General features: G+C 42.3%; 1 protein-coding gene across 1 annotated transcript in view; it reads right to left on the reverse strand.

The window, feature by feature from the left end:
* PARN (poly(A)-specific ribonuclease) overlaps positions 1-19,041 on the reverse strand; it is a 1,015,251-nt gene that overhangs the window by 668,531 nt on the left and 327,679 nt on the right. The gene's annotated exons all lie outside the window — the stretch shown is intronic.

Raw genomic sequence — 19,041 nt, forward strand, 5'->3', positions numbered from 1 at the left:
ATTACCCCCACCATTTCCAGCCAGCTCTTCCAGCACCTAGGTCCTTTATCTCCATATCTGAAGCACAAAACCCAATACTGAAAAGAAAACTGACTATATATATTTTAATTGTTTTTAACAGCCATGGTGGCTGTACCCCCTTTCCCTTGATTCTTGTATACAACTCTAAGACCACTGTACCCATGGAGTACGGGGAATACTCGGAGAAACTGCAGCCACCAACCTGATAAAGACCCACAGTTTCATTATTCAATTAACTACAATTACAAACCTTGGAATTTCAATACCTATCATGCTAATTAAACCACCGTCATGTGGGACACAGTCAAGGCTTTATCCCTCTGTCTGGCAGCCAGGGTAAGAAGACTGAAATGAGATTAATCCATCTACAGCACAGAAACACAATGCCATACATGACAAGCTAAACAAGTAGCATGACTGCATCAGAGCTAGCTTAAGTAATAAAATAATTAAAAAATGATACCATTGAATCCATACTGCATTATTTTAAACTACTTTGCTTTCCTAAAGAGGTTATCTAGTGCATCCTTTAGGTGAGTTAAACCAGTACACCTGCCATCTTTCCCTATCCTCAGTCATCTTCTCTAGTCATCTCATATAGTGTTAAGTATGTGAAATCGGCCTCTACCATTCACTCTATTAACCCATTACAGGGTCCAAAACACTATCTATAGTACTTTCATAGATCCACTAAGCAGTTGGTCTGTAAAATGTAATGCTAAAGGCCCTTCTTCCTTCCTGTTTATGTTAACCCATTCACAGCTCATGGACATAATCCAATGGACTCAATACCACATTTCCTCTTGGTCTCCAAAGCATCAGGGACCCCCCTCCATTAACCATAGGTTGCAAACTCTCTCTCTCTCTCCTTCAATTTAACCTTCTGGTGTCCTTCCTCTATATACTTTCCAACACCCTTATGGTCCCTCTTCCTGTATGGGCTGTAAAATGACAAATGGTATTCCACCAGTAGCATCACTTCCTTATGTATGGAATCCATTCAGTGTAGGACAAACCCCAGAACTCTGTTCTTTGCAGCTGCAGCTCACACAGATAAAACTAGGTGTTCCTGGACAGAGGCCAGAAACACCCCAAGATCTTGTTCTTGTTCTCTAAGAAGTTCTACATTTACAGAAAAAACTTCATACCAAGTCTTTTGCCCCTAACAGGGGCTGCAGACAACCACCTTGGTATTTTATGAAACTATTCACTGGCCTCCCACAGGAGTAATAAAACCCTGCCATATCCTTTGGAATGGGTGGACCTTACCTCTGTATGGAGAGAAGGGTTTGCAACAAACCCAAGCGAGTTTGCTGCCTCTTCCAAAGGTTGACAATCTTAAGGTTGGCACTTGGTGGTGGTTGGGATTTTATTAAGTATGCAACAAGAATGGAGACCCCAACTGAGATGTAGAGAGTACGACATTGTCCTCTTCACCACATTATGTTCACTCAAGCTGCCCTTGTGACAGAATGACTGGCAACTTGATTGCAACTAAGATGCACTTAACAGCTTCCAATGAAAAGTGTCGGATTATGAGCAAAACCACACAACCTTCTTAGGAGATCGGGTAAAGCCAGTGTAAGCCATTCCCTCCACTCTCCAGCCTGGATCTTCCAGTGTCTGTATACATAACAACCCCCCCCCCCCCAAAAAAAAAAATGCAAATGCAGCAGACAGAAAATGTGGCTGACATTTGAGAAAGCTCCAAATAAGGAGTGGTAAAAAGAAAACATACCACAAAAGGTAATGGTAGGTAGAAAAGTTCCGACTAAATGCCCCCAGTAGTACAGAATGGAAAGCAAAACACAAAAATCAACAAATTAAACAAACAGGTGAACATTTTGTGTCTACAGATCTCAGCTGATTGAAATGAAGTACACTGCAACATTACAGTTGTATAAGGAACAAAACGTTATCAAAGATAAATGGAGTGAGAATGGAGAACAGGTGCAAGATTAAAGTAGTAAAATTAGAAAGAGCTAAATACAAAACACTATAGAAAAAAACAGGGTGGTATTCGCAGTTGGGCTTAGGTACACAGCGGGAATTTGTACTGGATGCACTCATGAATACCTCTGGCATGATTCATAGACAGTAGTTTGAAGTGCAGCAATTTGAAGAATGTCATTACATGCACATGAGGACTGTGAACATTCTGCAGCTATCTAAAGTAAATGAGACATCTTTCCAGGTGTTTCCGATTCACAGTTTTTCTATGAGCATCAGTGTCACCCACACAAGTCTTACAAAAAACAAAGTTATGACTTTTTTATTTACTTTGCAATCATCCAAGTTGCTCCCTGTCTGCACTTGTGTAATAAGTGTCATGGACTATAATCATTGCAGTACATAGTAAAATTAGTTATCCACTAACCTTCTACACTGCATGACTAAGGGGCCTACTGGTAGATAGAAAGCACTTTCGGTAACAGTGGAGAAAGAATAGTTGTGTAAAATCTTAATATAGACATATATGTCCTTCACTTCTATATGCTGTAGTATTCATAACATGAGGGAGTTTGCCACTGGCTAACTCGTACGTCTGGCCAGTATGCAAAAGTCTAGTGTTACTGTGAGGTACATGCGATGCAGTACAACAGCCAACATCCATCTGCCATAAAGTGATGTCGGGTAAAAAGGAGATGTCAGCATGTACCAACCTCAGAAGTGAATGCCGCAAAAAGCACCAGCCTGATCTTAGGATAGGAGAAAGCATGCCAGCAGGAGCCAGGCAAGTATTGGGGGGAGTAATACTGCAGCATATGGAAGAGACGGGCATCTAGGAATATGGAAAGATTTTACACAACTATTCTATGTCCCTTCTATTCATATGCTGCAGTATTCATAACAGGAGGAAAGTACCAAAGCTCATGCAGAGGAAGAACTGGGCAGAGGAACAGAAACATTCTCCACAAACCCATGTGGAACAGTTCTGGCAAAAAACTACACAGCTACTCTTTCTCCACTGGAACTGGAAATGACATCTAATTTATAGTGTTTAGTGAAGGTATGAACAGAAGACCAGATAGCCGCTTCCAAGATAGAACAAGTGTCCAAGCCTTTAAAGAAAGCCCCAGAGGAAGATACAGGTCAAGATGAATGTGCCCTAACAAGAGAGGAGAGATTCTTTCCATGGGGCACATAACAGAAAGAAATAGCTTTAGAGATCCAAGAGGAGATAGTCTACTTGGAAATAGGTTGGCCCAGGGCCCTTGGGTGATAGGAAACAAATAGGCCGTCAGACTTATTGACTGGTTTCAAATAGTTGAACCACAAGAAAATCACAACGAACACCAAGTCAAATATACAAGCCACAGTACAAGCCAGGAAGGCAAACCAAACAACACTGATGTACAAATGAATAACATTTATTGCACAAAACACAAAGGATTTAGCACTTTTGTAGAAAACTTAATCAGAATCGATCGTTGGCTGTTGTGAATTACACATACCTCACAGTAGCACTAGACTTTTGTAAACTGGTCGGATATAAGAGTTAACCGGTGGTGAACTCCCTCATGTTATGAATACTAAAGCATATGAATACAAAGGCACTTCCCTTTTCTCCACTGTTCTGCCTCTGAGTACGTATATACAAGCTCAAAGGTGTGGGGCTGCAAGGGGGGCTTACCCTCATGCAAAACAAACATCACTCATGAGTTTTGCTGAAAGTGATTTCAGGGAAACATTTTCAGTTTTTGATTTTGCAGAGGAAGGTGCTGATATACTGACAACTCCTATGACTGTGGTTGCTACAACTGCCAGATGGAGAAATGATTTTCACATCATCTGTAATGATTACAGCAACATCTTGACCAGCACCAAATGAGGCAGGGCTGTTTGCATGTGTTAGAAAAAGTGAAGATTTGCCTTTTCTACACACTTTGCAAATGAACCTATATATATATATATATATATATATATATATATATATATATATATATATATATATATATATATATATATATATATATATATATCTATAGATGCGCATACATATGTACATACACACACACACACACACATATACACACCCCACTAACAAAACAGATACCATTGCAACCCAAATTAACTCCCACTTCATAAATCTACTGGACAACCAACCTAACAAATCTTACCCTTCCTACCTCCACTCCTGATAATCGAAACCCCTTTTGTTTTTCTCCCATTCAAACTAGCTACATAACATCTGTCCTAGCTAAACTTAAACCCTGCTGTCTAGGTGCCGATCAGCTCCCTAACGAATTTCTGAAAACTGCAGCCCCATCTACTGCTTACCCCATATCTATCTTGATCAATCACTATTTCTGAACATCATGTCCCAACTGTATGGAAAATATCCCACATCATCCCACTCCATAAAGGTGGATCTTCCAATAAAAGAACGGAATTCTTCCCTGTTTGCCATTCTTTCCCCCCTAGCAAAAATCTTAGAAAAATGCATTCACAAACAGCTCCTCCTCCATCTCCTCTCCAACTCTAAACATCTACCCAAGCAGCAGAGACCTCCAAGGCAGCAATGCACTCGACCACCACAACACAACACTAATCACGAGACACATTATGCTGCTCCTAAACAGTGTGCCACTCAACCAAAGCCCCTAAGGCAAAACAGCATACCCAACACACTAGTCACAGGCGACTCAACAGTGAGGCACACTGATGTCCCACTCACTAGGATGAAGAAGAAGAAAGTAACAGTCAGCTGCCTGTCAGGTGCCAGGATTCGCCACATAACGCACGCACTCAGGTCCCTCAAAAAACGGGTACAAATATGACTCTGTCATTGTACATGTGGGTGTGAATGACCTGAGACGCATCTCCTTGGACTACATGAAAAGAGACATGGAGGACCTCTCGGATTATGTAGTCCAGGCGGATATGACCCTAGCCCTGAGCAGCCTCCTACCAACACCCAGAAGGATACTACAGTACAAGCAGAAAATGATTGATTTCAACAATTGGCTATGTTTCTGGTGTCATTCTAAGGGGATCCAGTATCTGTCTGCCTGGGATGACATGACCGACAGACCACAATGCTTTGCCAGAGATGGCCTGCATCTGTCACCCCTGGGCTTCTGGTTACTGGCCAAGGCTCTTGCCACCTCTATACTGCCTTTTTTAGGCAGTGTTCCTAAGACCAAATCACCACCGTAACAGCTACAAACAAATGCAGTCGGAGGGTCATGCTCCTCAACGCTAGAAGCCTTAATCTCAAAATGCACTCACTCGAAGCACTCCTTAAAATGGAGAACATCGACATTTGTGCTGTAAGACAGACCTGGTTCAAGGCAGCAGAAAACACCCCTGTACTAAAAGGCTACAACTCATTTCACACCTTTCAGCCCCAGAACTTGGACCAAAGCTCCAGAGGCGATGGTGTTTCCATATTCATAAAAGATGTGCACACCACCCGACTGGTAGCTCAACATAACGCATCAGAGATACTTCAGGTGCAGCTAACACTGGGTAAGACAGAGATTCAGGTCATAGCCTGCTATAGGCCCCCAACCATGACCCAAGACTCAGACTCCACTTTCCTAAGCACCCTGGAGAATATTAGGGTCCAACCTAACACTCTCATACTGGGATACTTCAACTACCCCTCCATTAACTGGGAAAACTACTCGTATAACAATACACTCGCCCAACGTTTCCTGGAATTCATTAATTTCAATGCCCTGGACGAGCTCGTTCTTATCCCCACTAGAGGTAGCAACTTCCATGACCTAGTCATTACTACCATGGCGACCGTTGCTCTATACCAATAGTCAACTCTTTCCTGGTAAGATCCAACCACAAACTAATCACCTTGGAAATCCACATCCCTCCCACCTCCCCACGCAAAGGTAACCACCTTGAAAAACTTCTCCAAAGCTAACTTTGAGCTCTTAAAAACAGAGGTGGCTAACTTCACGGCACCCACGCAACTGGAGAACAGCTGCATGACTGCCAAATCATACACTAATGCCCTGTACGAACACGTACACAAATGCATGGATCTCGCAATACCCAACAAAACCAAAAAAAAAGGAAGCCAATCTGGTGGGTCCCTGCCATAAACAAACTCTACAAAAGAAGGAGGAAACTGATGCGAAATAAGGTGAAGTCCCAATACTGGAAAAACTCCCTTATCAGCCTCAACAAAAAGTTGAGCTCCCTCATCAAATCTTCTAAAGCTAGCTATGAAAACAGAATGGCAGCAGATAGTAAAGACAACCACAAGGCCTTCTATAGTTATGTAAAGAATCTCCACAGCAATACCCAGATTTGCTTGGAGCTGTTGCAGAATGGCACCTCCTACAACAAGCCAACAGATATTGCTAACATACTGGCAGACAGATTCAGTATCAACTTTACCCCTCTCTCCCACCAAACGACCAATCACAATACCAGTAGATTGCCAGGCACTCAGGACTACTGATGCACAGGTTAAAACAGCACTGCCCAAGGGCAGGAATACAGCTTCTATGGGACGTGACAATATTCATGGCTGTGTTCTACATGAACTACAGCGTGAACTGGCACCTAACCTGTGTGCCCTGTTCAATCACACCCTCACCTCAGACTTTGTCCCTACCGAATGGTGCACTGCTACAGTCATCCCTCTCCACAAAGGCGGAGATACTACAGACCCTGGGAACTATCGCCCCATTAGCCTGACAAGTCTGATATGCAAAGCTATGGAATGCATCATCATGGACCTAATGAACAAGGATATAGGGAATCTCCAAACTCTGGATCCCACACAGTTTGGTTTTATTAAGGGTAGATCATGCTTGCTCAACCTGGTCGACTTATTTGAGTCAGTCACCAGAGCTGTGGATGAAGGCAAGGTGGTTCATACAGCCTACCTTGATCTGGCCAAGGCCTTTGATACCATTCCCCACTCAGGAATTATTGATAAACTCACCAAACTAGGCATCAACCCCTATATCACTAGGTGGGTTGCAAACTGGCTCACAGATAGAACCCACAGTGTGAAAGTAGCTGACTCCAAGTCAGACTGCTGACCAGTCATGAGTGGAGTCCCACAGGATTCGGTCCTGGGTCCTCTCCTGTTTGGTATCTACTTCTCTGAAGTCCAGGCCAACACAAATGTACTCTGGCTGACAAAGTTTGCAGACGATTGCAAGTTGGTAGCCACAATCAACTCCGCAAGTGATGTTGGCATCCTAAAGAAAGGTCTCATTGAGACCAAAGACTGGTGTCAGAACCATGGCCTTAAGCTCAATGCCAAAAAATGTGTCATCATCCCCTTTGGGAAAAACCTGGTTTCCATGAATTACCACATTGATGGTAGTCCACTGAACACAGAAGGCGTCATAAGAGATCTGGGAACACAGGTGGACAGAAACCTCTCTTTTGATCACCACATTGTCACTATGGACAGAAAGTCCTATGTCGCACATCTCATTACTAAGGGTTTTGCATCCAGGAAGAAAGAGGTCATTGTCTCACTCTACTCTTCCCTCATCAGGCCAATCGTAGAGTACAATACCCCATTTGGCATGAACCTCACTAGACACCTGCAACAACTGGAGAGGCTGCAAAAGTTCCTCACAAAGAGGATCCTAGGCCTTAAACACTTGTCCTACTTAGAGGCGATCTCTGCTTGACTTACAAAGCCACGTCTGATCCAACTCTGTTAGAAATGCTGCATCTAAAGAAATCCCAATCCCTCCGCACTACACGCTCCAGAGACCTCAACCTCATTACCACAATCAACAGAACAAGCTGGAGGGACAGGTTCATAACCCAGAGACTGGCCATGCTATGGAATAGACTTCCCATACATGTCAAGCGGAGCGCCTCACTGGCCCTCTTCAAGAGAAATCTTAATGAGCAGATGAGAAATAGAAAATTCACCCCGGGGATCACTCCAGTGGCTCTACTCGACAGAGACACTGGGAACTAAGGTCAGGTGGTATGATGCCAGGGTAATCCTATGGGCTAGGCTTGCATAGACTCCAGGGCCATTAGCCTAGTACACACACACATGAACCTATGAACAATCTCTTATCCAATTCATAACAGAGTTTCCCAGACCCAAACATAGTACTTCCACTGTTCTAATCTCTTTTGCTAATACCATTCATCATCTCCTAAATGAAGGCCAAGCAGTCTCCTCCATCTCTCTGGACATCTCAAAAGGCTTTGACAATGTTTCCCAATAACTTCTACCTACATACACCATATACCTACACCTATACCTACAGCATTACCTCAGCAGCTCTGTCATGGTTCCTCTGCTCTCTCCCCTATTGGCAGCAGACCACTAAATGGCAAAACACACTCCCCACCCCTACTTGCAGTCTCTGTTGGCACCCCCAAGGTTCGATACTTGGCTCTCTCCTCTTCATCTTATTCACAAATGAACTCAGCTCTGCTACCAAACAAGCCACCACTGGTCCAATATGCTGACGATGCTACCCTTATATGTCCTGCCCCCTCACCTCCTGAAGTTAAATTAAAAATACAATCAGCTTACAAAGCATAGAAAAATACCATCAGAACATCAACTAATTCTCAACCCAAATAAAACCAAATTAATAATCAAAACATAAAAATCCAAACCTTGTTATGTCCCTCTATCAATATGCTAGTCAAACTGAACCAATATCGAACCCACAACTCATACTAAACTCCTAGGGGTTACTACTGACGAGAATCTAACTCTCGAAAAACATGTCTCTGACAATCAAAAAAAGTTCACAAACTTGGCACTTTATACAGGGTCAGATCATATCTTATCCACAACTCCAGGCTTGTCACTGCCCGTTCTCATCTGCTTTCCACCCTCCTCTATGAATTTCATATTCTCACCAACTTTAGCAAATTTGAACTAATCAAGAATCTTGCTATCACAAAATTGCCAAGTTTGCCATGAATGCCCCACACAGGACTTACCACTGTACTGTGCTCTCTCAACAGAAATGGCTAGAACTCCCCAACCTTCTACCTCTCAACCACTGGGAGGATGGCATAATGGGTAAGGTTTTTGCCTTACAAACACAAGGTGCAGGGTTTGAGTCTCACAAGGGATAATTGGCTAGACTTACAATGGCTCGCAAGGGCAGTTAGCCTAGTACTAACCTATGAACATAACAGAAGCAACCAATAATAAGTATTGAGCACCTCACTGAATCTCTTCAAGAAGAATCTCGATAGGTGGATGGGGGATCGTAGGTTTGTCCCAGAGATTACTCCTGTGTCACTACTAGACAGAGGCACAGTAAACTAAACCTTAAAAAGGGCACAGTATACTCAAATCAAGGGGTGGCGTAAGCCATACAGAATCGGGCTAGGCTTATAATTGCCCCAGGGCAGATAGCCTAGTATGAACCTATGAACTTACGATGGTCCAACATATAAATTCACCAACCCACTAACCGTCCTGCCCTCCAGTGTTGTCCAACTCACTCTCAACCCTAGGACCTTCAGATCCTGCAATGAACTTATGCTAAAGGTTACCCCATCCCACAACTATCACGGGGACTGTCTTTACTCCAATAAAGTTACCAAACTTTGGAAAACTCTCCCTCCTCCAATTACTAAAATTCACACCATCATGAGTTCAAACAACTACTTCTCAACTACCTTGCCAATACCTGGCTCTGCTCCTGTCTGACCCTTGGTTAAATCCACTTATGCTCATCCCACCCCTTCCCACTGCTATTGCTTTCACCCTGATATCCTTCTATCTAAACTTCCTTTCTTATTAACTCTCCTTAACAGTGTTTTTGACACCACTGTTATGTTACTATATACATAACACCATCCTGCAGGAATCTCAGACTTATGGCCTAGCAATGCTATTCTTGTGTCATTTGCAATGTGCATACACCATATTTTTTTACTAGCCTGTATTTAGTTTTGTACTATATTAGTGTTTTTAACTTCATATAATTCTGTAAACTGAATTCTGTTGTTTTATTTCAAAAGTACATACTGTACTGATTTTTTTGAGCTTTTCTCCACAGGCCTCCACTGAAAATGGGCTCTTGGCCCAGTCGGACTTTCCCGGTTAACAAATGTAATAAATAAATTAAATAAATAAAAATGGCATCTTACACATTCCTAATTCTAGTTCTGTCTTTCATAAACTTGTAAAGTGCTAATAATGGACATTTCACAGCAGTAAATTAATGGTTGTGGACAGTAGATCTCACTGTATTACCTACTGTGTGTTTTGCTACACATTTTTGGATCTTCCTTGTCTTACTAAATCCTTTTAGTTAGTTCACTCTTTTCCTAGATTGCAGATGTTTTCTTACCAATTTTTGGATCTTCCTTGTCTTACTAAATCCTTTGTTATTTCACACTCTTCCAAGACTGTAGATGACTAGCAGAGCTCAGTGCAGTTCAAAATTGAATAATGAACTCTGTCAATGTAATTTGGGGGCATTTGAAATTCTGATGCTCACCCAAGATGAGCTCTATGAATTGCACCACTGCAAAATAATGCATCCCTTTCAAAGGGGAGTAGTGCTGAAGGACGTGGAGTATGGGAACATGCGTGAGGTAGCTGCAGTTGTGTGCTATATCTTGTATGTATGTATGCACTGTATTACCAGTAAACAGAACTGTATCCTCTCATACTAGTACTGTATCCTTAACACCCTTACAACAGTTTAGGAAACAGTACCTATTCTTTCATTGAAAGGGGAGAAAATAAAAATTAAAAGTCAGATAATGTACTGTTCTAACTTCCTTAACTATTACTTCAGGATGAAAGCGACATGCATTGCAATGCATTTAAAGATTCAACTCATGGTATCTCAGTTGTGATTCTTAAAAAAAATGTTAAAACATAATATGCAGCTATATGTGCATACAAATGACTCCCCACCCCACAAAAAAAAGTTTGATAGCAACAAAACATCCATGTATTACACTGCAGAATGTTTTCCACTTGCATAACAAATTAAAGAATGATACTGAAAAGAAATGGTGGAAGTCCATGTGACTGTCCAATTAGTAAAATCAACCTTTACACTTTTAATAAATTCCATAGGTACTACCCTCCTATATGGGTGTATGAGTTTGGCATGGTGATGTCACACCATTTTATACCCTGTAACAGGATTAGATAATTCACTCTTGCTTTGGAAAACTGGAAGGATGTCTTCTGTTAAAACCCAAGGTCGAGCCCCAAGCTGGTCAAATAAGGAGGCAAAGATCTTCCTCCTCGACTTACTGCAGGAGTCAAACCTGCAAAATTTGGAGCAGGCAAGTGCTGGCTCTAAGTGGAAAAAGACTGATATCCGGCAGAAGCTGGTGGATCACCTGTCCTCCCTGACAGGAATCCCCCACTCTGGACAACAGTGCAGTTACAGGTTTTAAAGGTCCAAGAGAGAAGGTCAGAGTTCTACAGCATGTACCTTTTTCTTGTCTGAATATTCTGAAGAATACTGAATATGAAAAGGAAGGCATAAATATGCATGCATACAGAAGTAACTACTTTAAACTATGTACACCTATTTATATATAATTTACATTATATATATATATATATATATATATATATATAAAGTATACATTTTATATATAGAGGTACACACATATCCACTAACACATGCATGTATGCATTCTGAATGACATGTACACATACAAATATATATATATATATAGATATGTATGTATGTATGTATATCTTAAAGTAACTGCAAATACAAAATATATAGAAATCCAAAATCAATAAGTAATGATTTTTAAAGTATACTACAAAAATGATACCATGGTTGCAGGACAAAGGGCTGAATTAATTTCCATGGCTTAGTTATTCCCAGAAATCAGCTGTTAGGATAAAAGTCATGTATAACTAGCATATGTGGTATTGCTACTGGTGATTTCCAGAAAGGTTGCTACACGTACAAAATTGCAAATGGCCATAACCACATGCAGGTCCACACTCAATGTAACATATGGGTGGGGAACAAAGCAAGTGAATTACCTGTATACTATAATACTGCTGCAGTGCATACTTATTATTTAATAATGGTTTTCCACACACGTGGTGCAAATATGTTACTCAAAAAAAAACAGGTAAACACCGTTATGCATAATGAAACAGACTGCTCAGTTTTAACTTCTTGTTAAAGTTAGCAGCCCTTGCAGAAATGTACCCTTCCCTCCAGAAGTTGACCAACTGGTAAATTTGCTGCAAAGATCAATACAGTAATAGCTAACCCCTTCCCACACCGTGGTGTGCTGCTAAATGCATCAAGTGAGAATGCTGAACACATCCTGTAACAACTTTTTGTTGATCAACATTGAGTTAGGAAAGGAAAGGAAATAAAAGACCGTCAAGGAATAAGCACAAAAGTCACTACTGCTGTCAGTCTGCAGTAGTCCAGCAAGGCCTAGTGTATTATTTACTTATGTTGGTCATCCATGATATCAGACCTGCTAGGAAAAAGCGAAACTAAAAAAAAAAAAAAAAAATATATATATATATATATATATATATATATATATATATATATATATATGTATATATTCATCAGATGTGTTCAGAGGTATGGCAGAGGTAAACAACGTTGCATTACTTATTTCTTATATCCACAGCTGAGGAGGAGCACGAATACAGTAGAACACATGCTCGGATGATACACATGTCTGACAAAAGGCATGAGTAATAAACAATAATACACTTAGTACATAAAGAAAAAGGCATTCATGCACTATCTGTTCTATACATATATAATTAGTACTACACTGAGTACCAGTTAAGTGAGCATAAGTAAGTTCTGTAGCCCACTCAACAGCAAAGATTGGAGTCAACAGGCAGCACAAGGCATAGTAAATCACTATTAAGTTGTCATTCTTTACAGTCAATAAAATTGTACATTAAAGAACTTATTCATAACTAGTTCTTGTCTCCATATTGTCTCTCTTTTTTAATGTTCCTTTTTCTACATTTCCAGAGTTCAAGGGCAACCTCTCTGTGTGCACCCCAGAACACTCACTGTCATCTGCCTTCCCCGGGAAAACTTCACATGACCAGGGAGGTGGCTGCATCCCCATTAGCCTTATAAATAAACATTGGGGTTTCTACGTAAAGACACACGTTTAAGTGTGAGCTGTGGTGAGCCCAAAGGGCAGCATTTGAAACTGGTAACTGCTGCCCCAAGCTGGAATCACAGAAATCTCCTAGAATGCTTGGCTAGGTATGTAGTAGCAAGCGTCCTGGAGTTCTACCAAGCATATCTAGATGCGGTTCCTCAAGAGAGGGAAAACGGACTGCAAAATCACCATCCAGAATTTGGTCCATTTCCCATACAGGTTTAGTCTTCTGGGGTTCAGATTGGGCTTGAGGTGCATGTTTTTCTTGGGCAATAAAGAATCTTGAGTAGTCCATAGATCTATTTTAGTCTGTTGGCACCTCCTGGATGATTCAGAGTACAGTTTCAGATTGCCACTGCCGCTACAGAAAGGGGATCGGATAACCTCTGGAAGTGACTTCCAACACCCAAGCATCCAAATGATGGCCTTCAGAGTATAGCAGCTGGGCAACTGTTCAGGAAAGGTTAATGTAGAAGGGCCCCCCGTAAGCCCAGATTTTGCAGACAATTCCTGCTTACAGGGTGCGGTCCACTGAAGTTCCCCACCACAACTATGCCATACTCCTTCATCCAGACCATCCTGGAAAAATTGATGCTATTTACAATAGCCATTTTCCCCCATTCCAGTACCTAGAAAAGTTCCTTTGAGGAGATGGAGAAATGGACTCCTACAACAAAAGTCTTTCCTTGTTGTTTTCTCTTGGTCAATGTAGATTTGATACTTTAGGACCAGAGGGACTTGATCCATAAAACGGGGCATTTAGAAAGGACACCTTGAAGCAGTCTGCAAAATTACATAAATACATCTAAGCACAGCTATGTATGTTAAAGCTGGTGTCTGCTGCGCAAGCTGTATCATCTGCAGTATTAGAAAAAAGCTTCATGGAAAGGTTTGAGATAAATATGGACAACTGAGCTTCCAATGACTTCAAGGCCTCAGGAAAAACCATAAATGTAGATGTTATGTCAGAAGACCAAAAGACAAGTCCCAAAACAACCTGCACCAAAAACATGTAATATATACAACAATATATATATATACCAAAGCAGAGGTAAGGGGAGGCTGGCAAATAAAGCAGCAGGAGCAAACCAGCCCTAGTCTTAGAGTATATAAAGGTGATAATGCCTAGAGAAAGTATGGCTGCTTCCAGAATATCCCTAGTTTGCCACCCAGAAATGAAATGCTGTTGGGAAGTGGCAGTAGCTCAGTGCCTAACTAGAAATAGTTTGTTTTGACACAGGCTTGCCCTAGAACTCAAAGCAAAAGAAAACAAGTACTGCATGAGACTGCCAAATTAAATGAATAGTTTGGTTTAAAGCCACACTAGAAACCACCTTAGGCATAAAGGAAGAATTGAGATCCCAAGCAGGAGTAGAGCCTCTCGGGGTCTTATATTCTTTTGCCCCCCCTCTAAGAAACTGAACAAAAAGGATAGGACAAACCTTTGTCCAATAATTCAGTAAGATATTGAAGAGATAACAGATGAGGAATCAGAGGTAAAGGCCATGGAGCTTCTTTACCAGACTCCATAGAAGTGGGTACCAGTGTTGCCGAGGCCAATCTGAGCTATCAAAATCATCCTTGGCCTGTCTTGTCTGACCTTTAATAGTACCTTTGGAAGAAGCGGGGTGGTGGAAAGGCACACACATGAGGGTTTCCAACTGAATACTTTGGCAGCTGGTGGTTTAGTGGAGAAGCCGAACAGATCTATGCTGGAGTTCATGACACTGTCAGTTTCTTCGAAATACTAACACATCTGCTAAGGAGTTCTGTGCTCTGGCGAAACCTTGGAGTTCTGCTCTCCTGGCAGACCTGAAGGCCTGCATAGAGGATAAGAATGTGTTCCCCTGCTTGTTGATGTAAACTGGACTGCTAACATCTCCTTCATGTGGATGCTGATATGTAGATGCTGTAGTCTGGCAGGCCACTTGTCTTGTATCCACTTTCCATTTAGATGAGCTCCCCAAGCAATGTCCGCATCTGTGGTTAGAAGAATGCTTGCCTCTCTGGCGGGGGGAGAGTCCTCCCTTGTTTTTAGTGACATTCCCTACACCCACAAAAATTCCTTTGAATGCAAGGTATTATTTACCAGAATACAAGATGCCATGAACCCTAATGTGAAGGACTGTGACTGATGAGATAGTTGATGGAAGTAAAGTGACAGACTCTTTTGTTTGTCCGGGGTTAAAAGGCCATCTGGGCTGCTGTATTCACTAGGCATCTTAGCACTGCTATAACATATTCCAGATGCTGTAGAAGGTCTTCCTTTTCTTGAGCCAGAATCAGGCAGTCGCCCAAGTAAGGATAGATTTGAATTCCTTGAAGCCTGAAGTAAGCTATCACTGGAGCCAGAACCTTTGTGAATACTCTGGGCGCAGTAGATAAGCCAAAGGGCAATGCAGAGAACTGATTGTGAGCCTCTTTTCTTTGTAGAGGAGGAACGCTGGCATGCCTTTGTGCTGGCAGCTGAAGAAACAGGTCATTGGGTCTGTTTACGAAGGACTGAGGACTGCCCTCAAAAATCTTTAACAGTTTGCATAGACTTAGCTTTGTCCTCCATTTTCTTTAAAACAGCTTCCACAGGAACACCAAACAACACATCAGACCTTGTCTTAACATGCTCAGAGAACAGAGCTGGTAAGAATGCTTACCCACTTGTTAGCATCCACCTTAGATTTCAATTGTGAAAGAAGGTAATTCTGATATTTTAACAGGAAGAAGTATACACTTTCTTTCCCCACCTATCCAAAGCCCTCGCTTTATCAGTGGGGACAGGATTTTTAACCACAGAAGCTTTTACAGACTCTTAAACAAATATTTATGAGCTTGGGCACCCTATAATACCTATCAGGCTTAACAGGAGCAGGAGGCAAAGAGTCAGGGTTCAGGAAGCCTCTGCCATCTTCCACCACATTCAACACAGGAGGAATAGCTAAGGCCTATGCTGGGGTAAAACAAGAACTTTTCCTGGAGTCAGAGTAATCCTGGCCTTCCCATTTAAAGTGCTGAATCATCCACATCAGAATCAGAATAGGTAGGATACTCCTGCAAATCTTCCACAGCAGAACACTGTTCAAAACTCTCAAACTCAGATTCCACCCTAGGCCTCTTATCAGGCGGGGCATAGAACCCTAATCATAGTAATCAAATCTTCTGCCATCTTAAGCATATGTTTCTTAGGTACAGAACCTGAAATGGTAGGAGAAGCCCCACTGAAGCTGAAGTAGGCCTACCTCTCATAGAAGTTTTGGCAACAGAAGGAGGCCCTAACTACTACCTTGAGGAAGAACAGTCACCTCCTGGCCTACCTCCTGAGAAGGCACATCCTGTAAGAGTATAGTTTCTGCCTGGGACTCCATGGAAACTCTGGCAAAACCTCCTCACTCCACTGAGCCCTTCAAAAGAACCGGCGGACTGCCGGTTCCTCAACCCTAGGCTTCACTGTTTTATCCTTGCGCTTCTTGGAGGCGGGCGTCGGAAGCAGCCGGCGGCATTTTTACTTATTTCCTGCTCCAAACACTAACCTGGCACAGTCTAACCTCCTCTTATAGTGCGTTTGTTAAACCCTAGCACAGGCGGCAACAACAACAACGTGCTCAGGCCCTAAACAAGGTATACACAAGGTATGATAATCCCTATGAGGTATCTGTTTCCCACAAAATACAGTTATTCACTTTTTCTGACATCCAAAACCAAAATGTTCCCCACGGGTACTTAGCCAACTCTGTTTCGGGTCTGAAACCGGTTCGGAAATATTTCAGTTAGTCAGGACTGCAGCAATGGAAGACGAAGAACATCTGTTGTGCTTCCACCATCTCAGACAGTTCAGAAATCAAATATCTCTGGAGTCTAGTCAGATGAGCCAGACAGTTCAATGTATGGAAAGCAAATGTGGCTGAAACATAGGTGCACTTCTCAAAGTGGTCCGACACCCATAACTGACTATGTGGGGGATGGATCGCAGAACTCTTTTTATATCTCTTTCTCGGTGGCTGCAGCAACCACATTGGTATCAATCACCAGGCCCCTGCTCCAAAATGGCTATCCTTGACAGGGACCAATACCTTGTCCTGTTCATAGGTAGATACTAGGATGTTGGCCCTAGGGCCTATACAAGCCTAGCCAAAAGGTACCCTGGCTTTCGCCACCCAAGAAAATTATTTTCCTGTGCCACTGTCGAGCAGAGCCACAGAAGTGATCCCCAGGGTGAATTTTCCATCTCCCAGCCAATCAAGATTTTTCTTGAAGAGTGCTAATGAGGAGCTTTGTTTGATACAGATAGGTATTTTTTTTTTTTTTTTTTTTTTACAGAGTATGAGAAGTCTCTGGGACAGGAATCTATCTTCTGTTTATTGTGGTGACAAGGTTTAGGTCCCTAGAGCGTGTAGCTCGGAGGGACTGGGATTTCTTTAAGTGGAGCATGTCCAAAAGCTCTGGGCTTCACATAGCTTTGTGTGTTAGGTAGAGATAGCCTCTGAGTAGGCGATATATGCGACGGAGTAAAGCTGCAGTTTTTTGAGACAGTCTGTGTAGGGCATCTGTTTGAGGCTGGTAATCTTCTTTCTAAGGTATTTCTGCAGCCTTTCCAGTTGTTGTAGACGTCTTGTGAGGTACATACGAAAAGGGGCGTTGTAATCTATAATGGGTCTAATGAGTGACGGATAGAGGGGAACAATGACCGATTTTTTCCTGGATGAGAAACCTTTTGTGATGAGGTGTTACACGTAGAAGGATTTCCTGACTACTGTGGCGATGTGATTATCAAAGGAGAGACTACTATCCACCTGTGTCCCAAGGTCTCTTATTACACTTTCGGTGTTAAGTAGACTACCGCCTATGTGGTAGTTACTTTCGGTGTTAAGTAGACTACCGCCTATGTGGTAGTTCATGGGTACAGAGTTTTTACCAAAAGCGATGAGAATGCACTTTTTGGTATCACAGCAAGGCCCTTTTGTAGGATGTCCACATCTTTTGGAGTTTTGATTATGGCTCCTAGTTTGCAGTCATCTGCGTACTTCATTAGCCAAAGACCTTCTGTGTTTGCCTGTACTTCAGAGAAGTAGATAAACAGGAGAGGACCCAGGACTGAACTCCTGTGGTACTCCACTTGTCATTGGCCTGAAGTTGGATTTGGAGTCTGCTACTTTCACAGTGTGGGTTCTGTCAGTAAGCCAGTTGGCAACCAATCTTGTGACATAGGAATTTATACCTAGTTTAGTGAGTTTATCTATAATTCCAGAGTGGAGGATGGTGTTAAAAGCCTTGGCGAGATCTAGACAGGCAGTGTAAACCACCTTACCCTCATCTACGGCTTTGGTGACCACTTCAAAGAAGTCTATCAGGTTTAGGAGACATGATCTGCCTTTTACAAACCCAAACTGGGTGGGGTCCAGAGTTTTGAGATTACCAATGACATTGTTTATAAGTTCCATGATATGTTCCATAGCCTTGCAGACCAGGCTCTTCATACTAATGGGGCGGAAGTTTCCAGGGTCCATGGTGGCTCCCCCTTCGTGGAGTGGGATAACAGTCGGTGTGTGTCATTCAGTGGACACTGCCTGAGGTGAGGCTAGGATTGAACATGGCACTTAGGTGGGGTGCCAGTTTGTTCTATAGTTCATGTAGAACGCAGCCTGGGATGTTGTTAGGTCCCAGGGATGCTGTGTTCTTGGCTTTGGAGAGTGTTTTTTTTTACCTGTGCAGCCGTGATTACAGGAACTTTGCATTCTTCCTGTATAGAGATGGGCCCTTTAGGGGATGAGAGGGGGGTAAAGTTAGCACTGAACCTATCTGCCAGGATGTTGGCAATATCAGTTGGTTTTGTATATTTAGTGCTAATGTGCTGTAACTCAGAGCAGATCTGAGTGTTGCCATTGAGATTCTTGACATAGCTATAGAATGCTTTGTGGTTGTCTTTAGACAGTGGCGATTTTGTTTTCGTAACTAGCT

This window comes from Protopterus annectens, chromosome 12.part0 (assembly GCF_019279795.1).
Source record: "Protopterus annectens isolate FY-2018-M chromosome 12.part0, PAN1.0, whole genome shotgun sequence".
Classification (NCBI taxonomy): Eukaryota; Metazoa; Chordata; order Ceratodontiformes; family Protopteridae; genus Protopterus; species Protopterus annectens.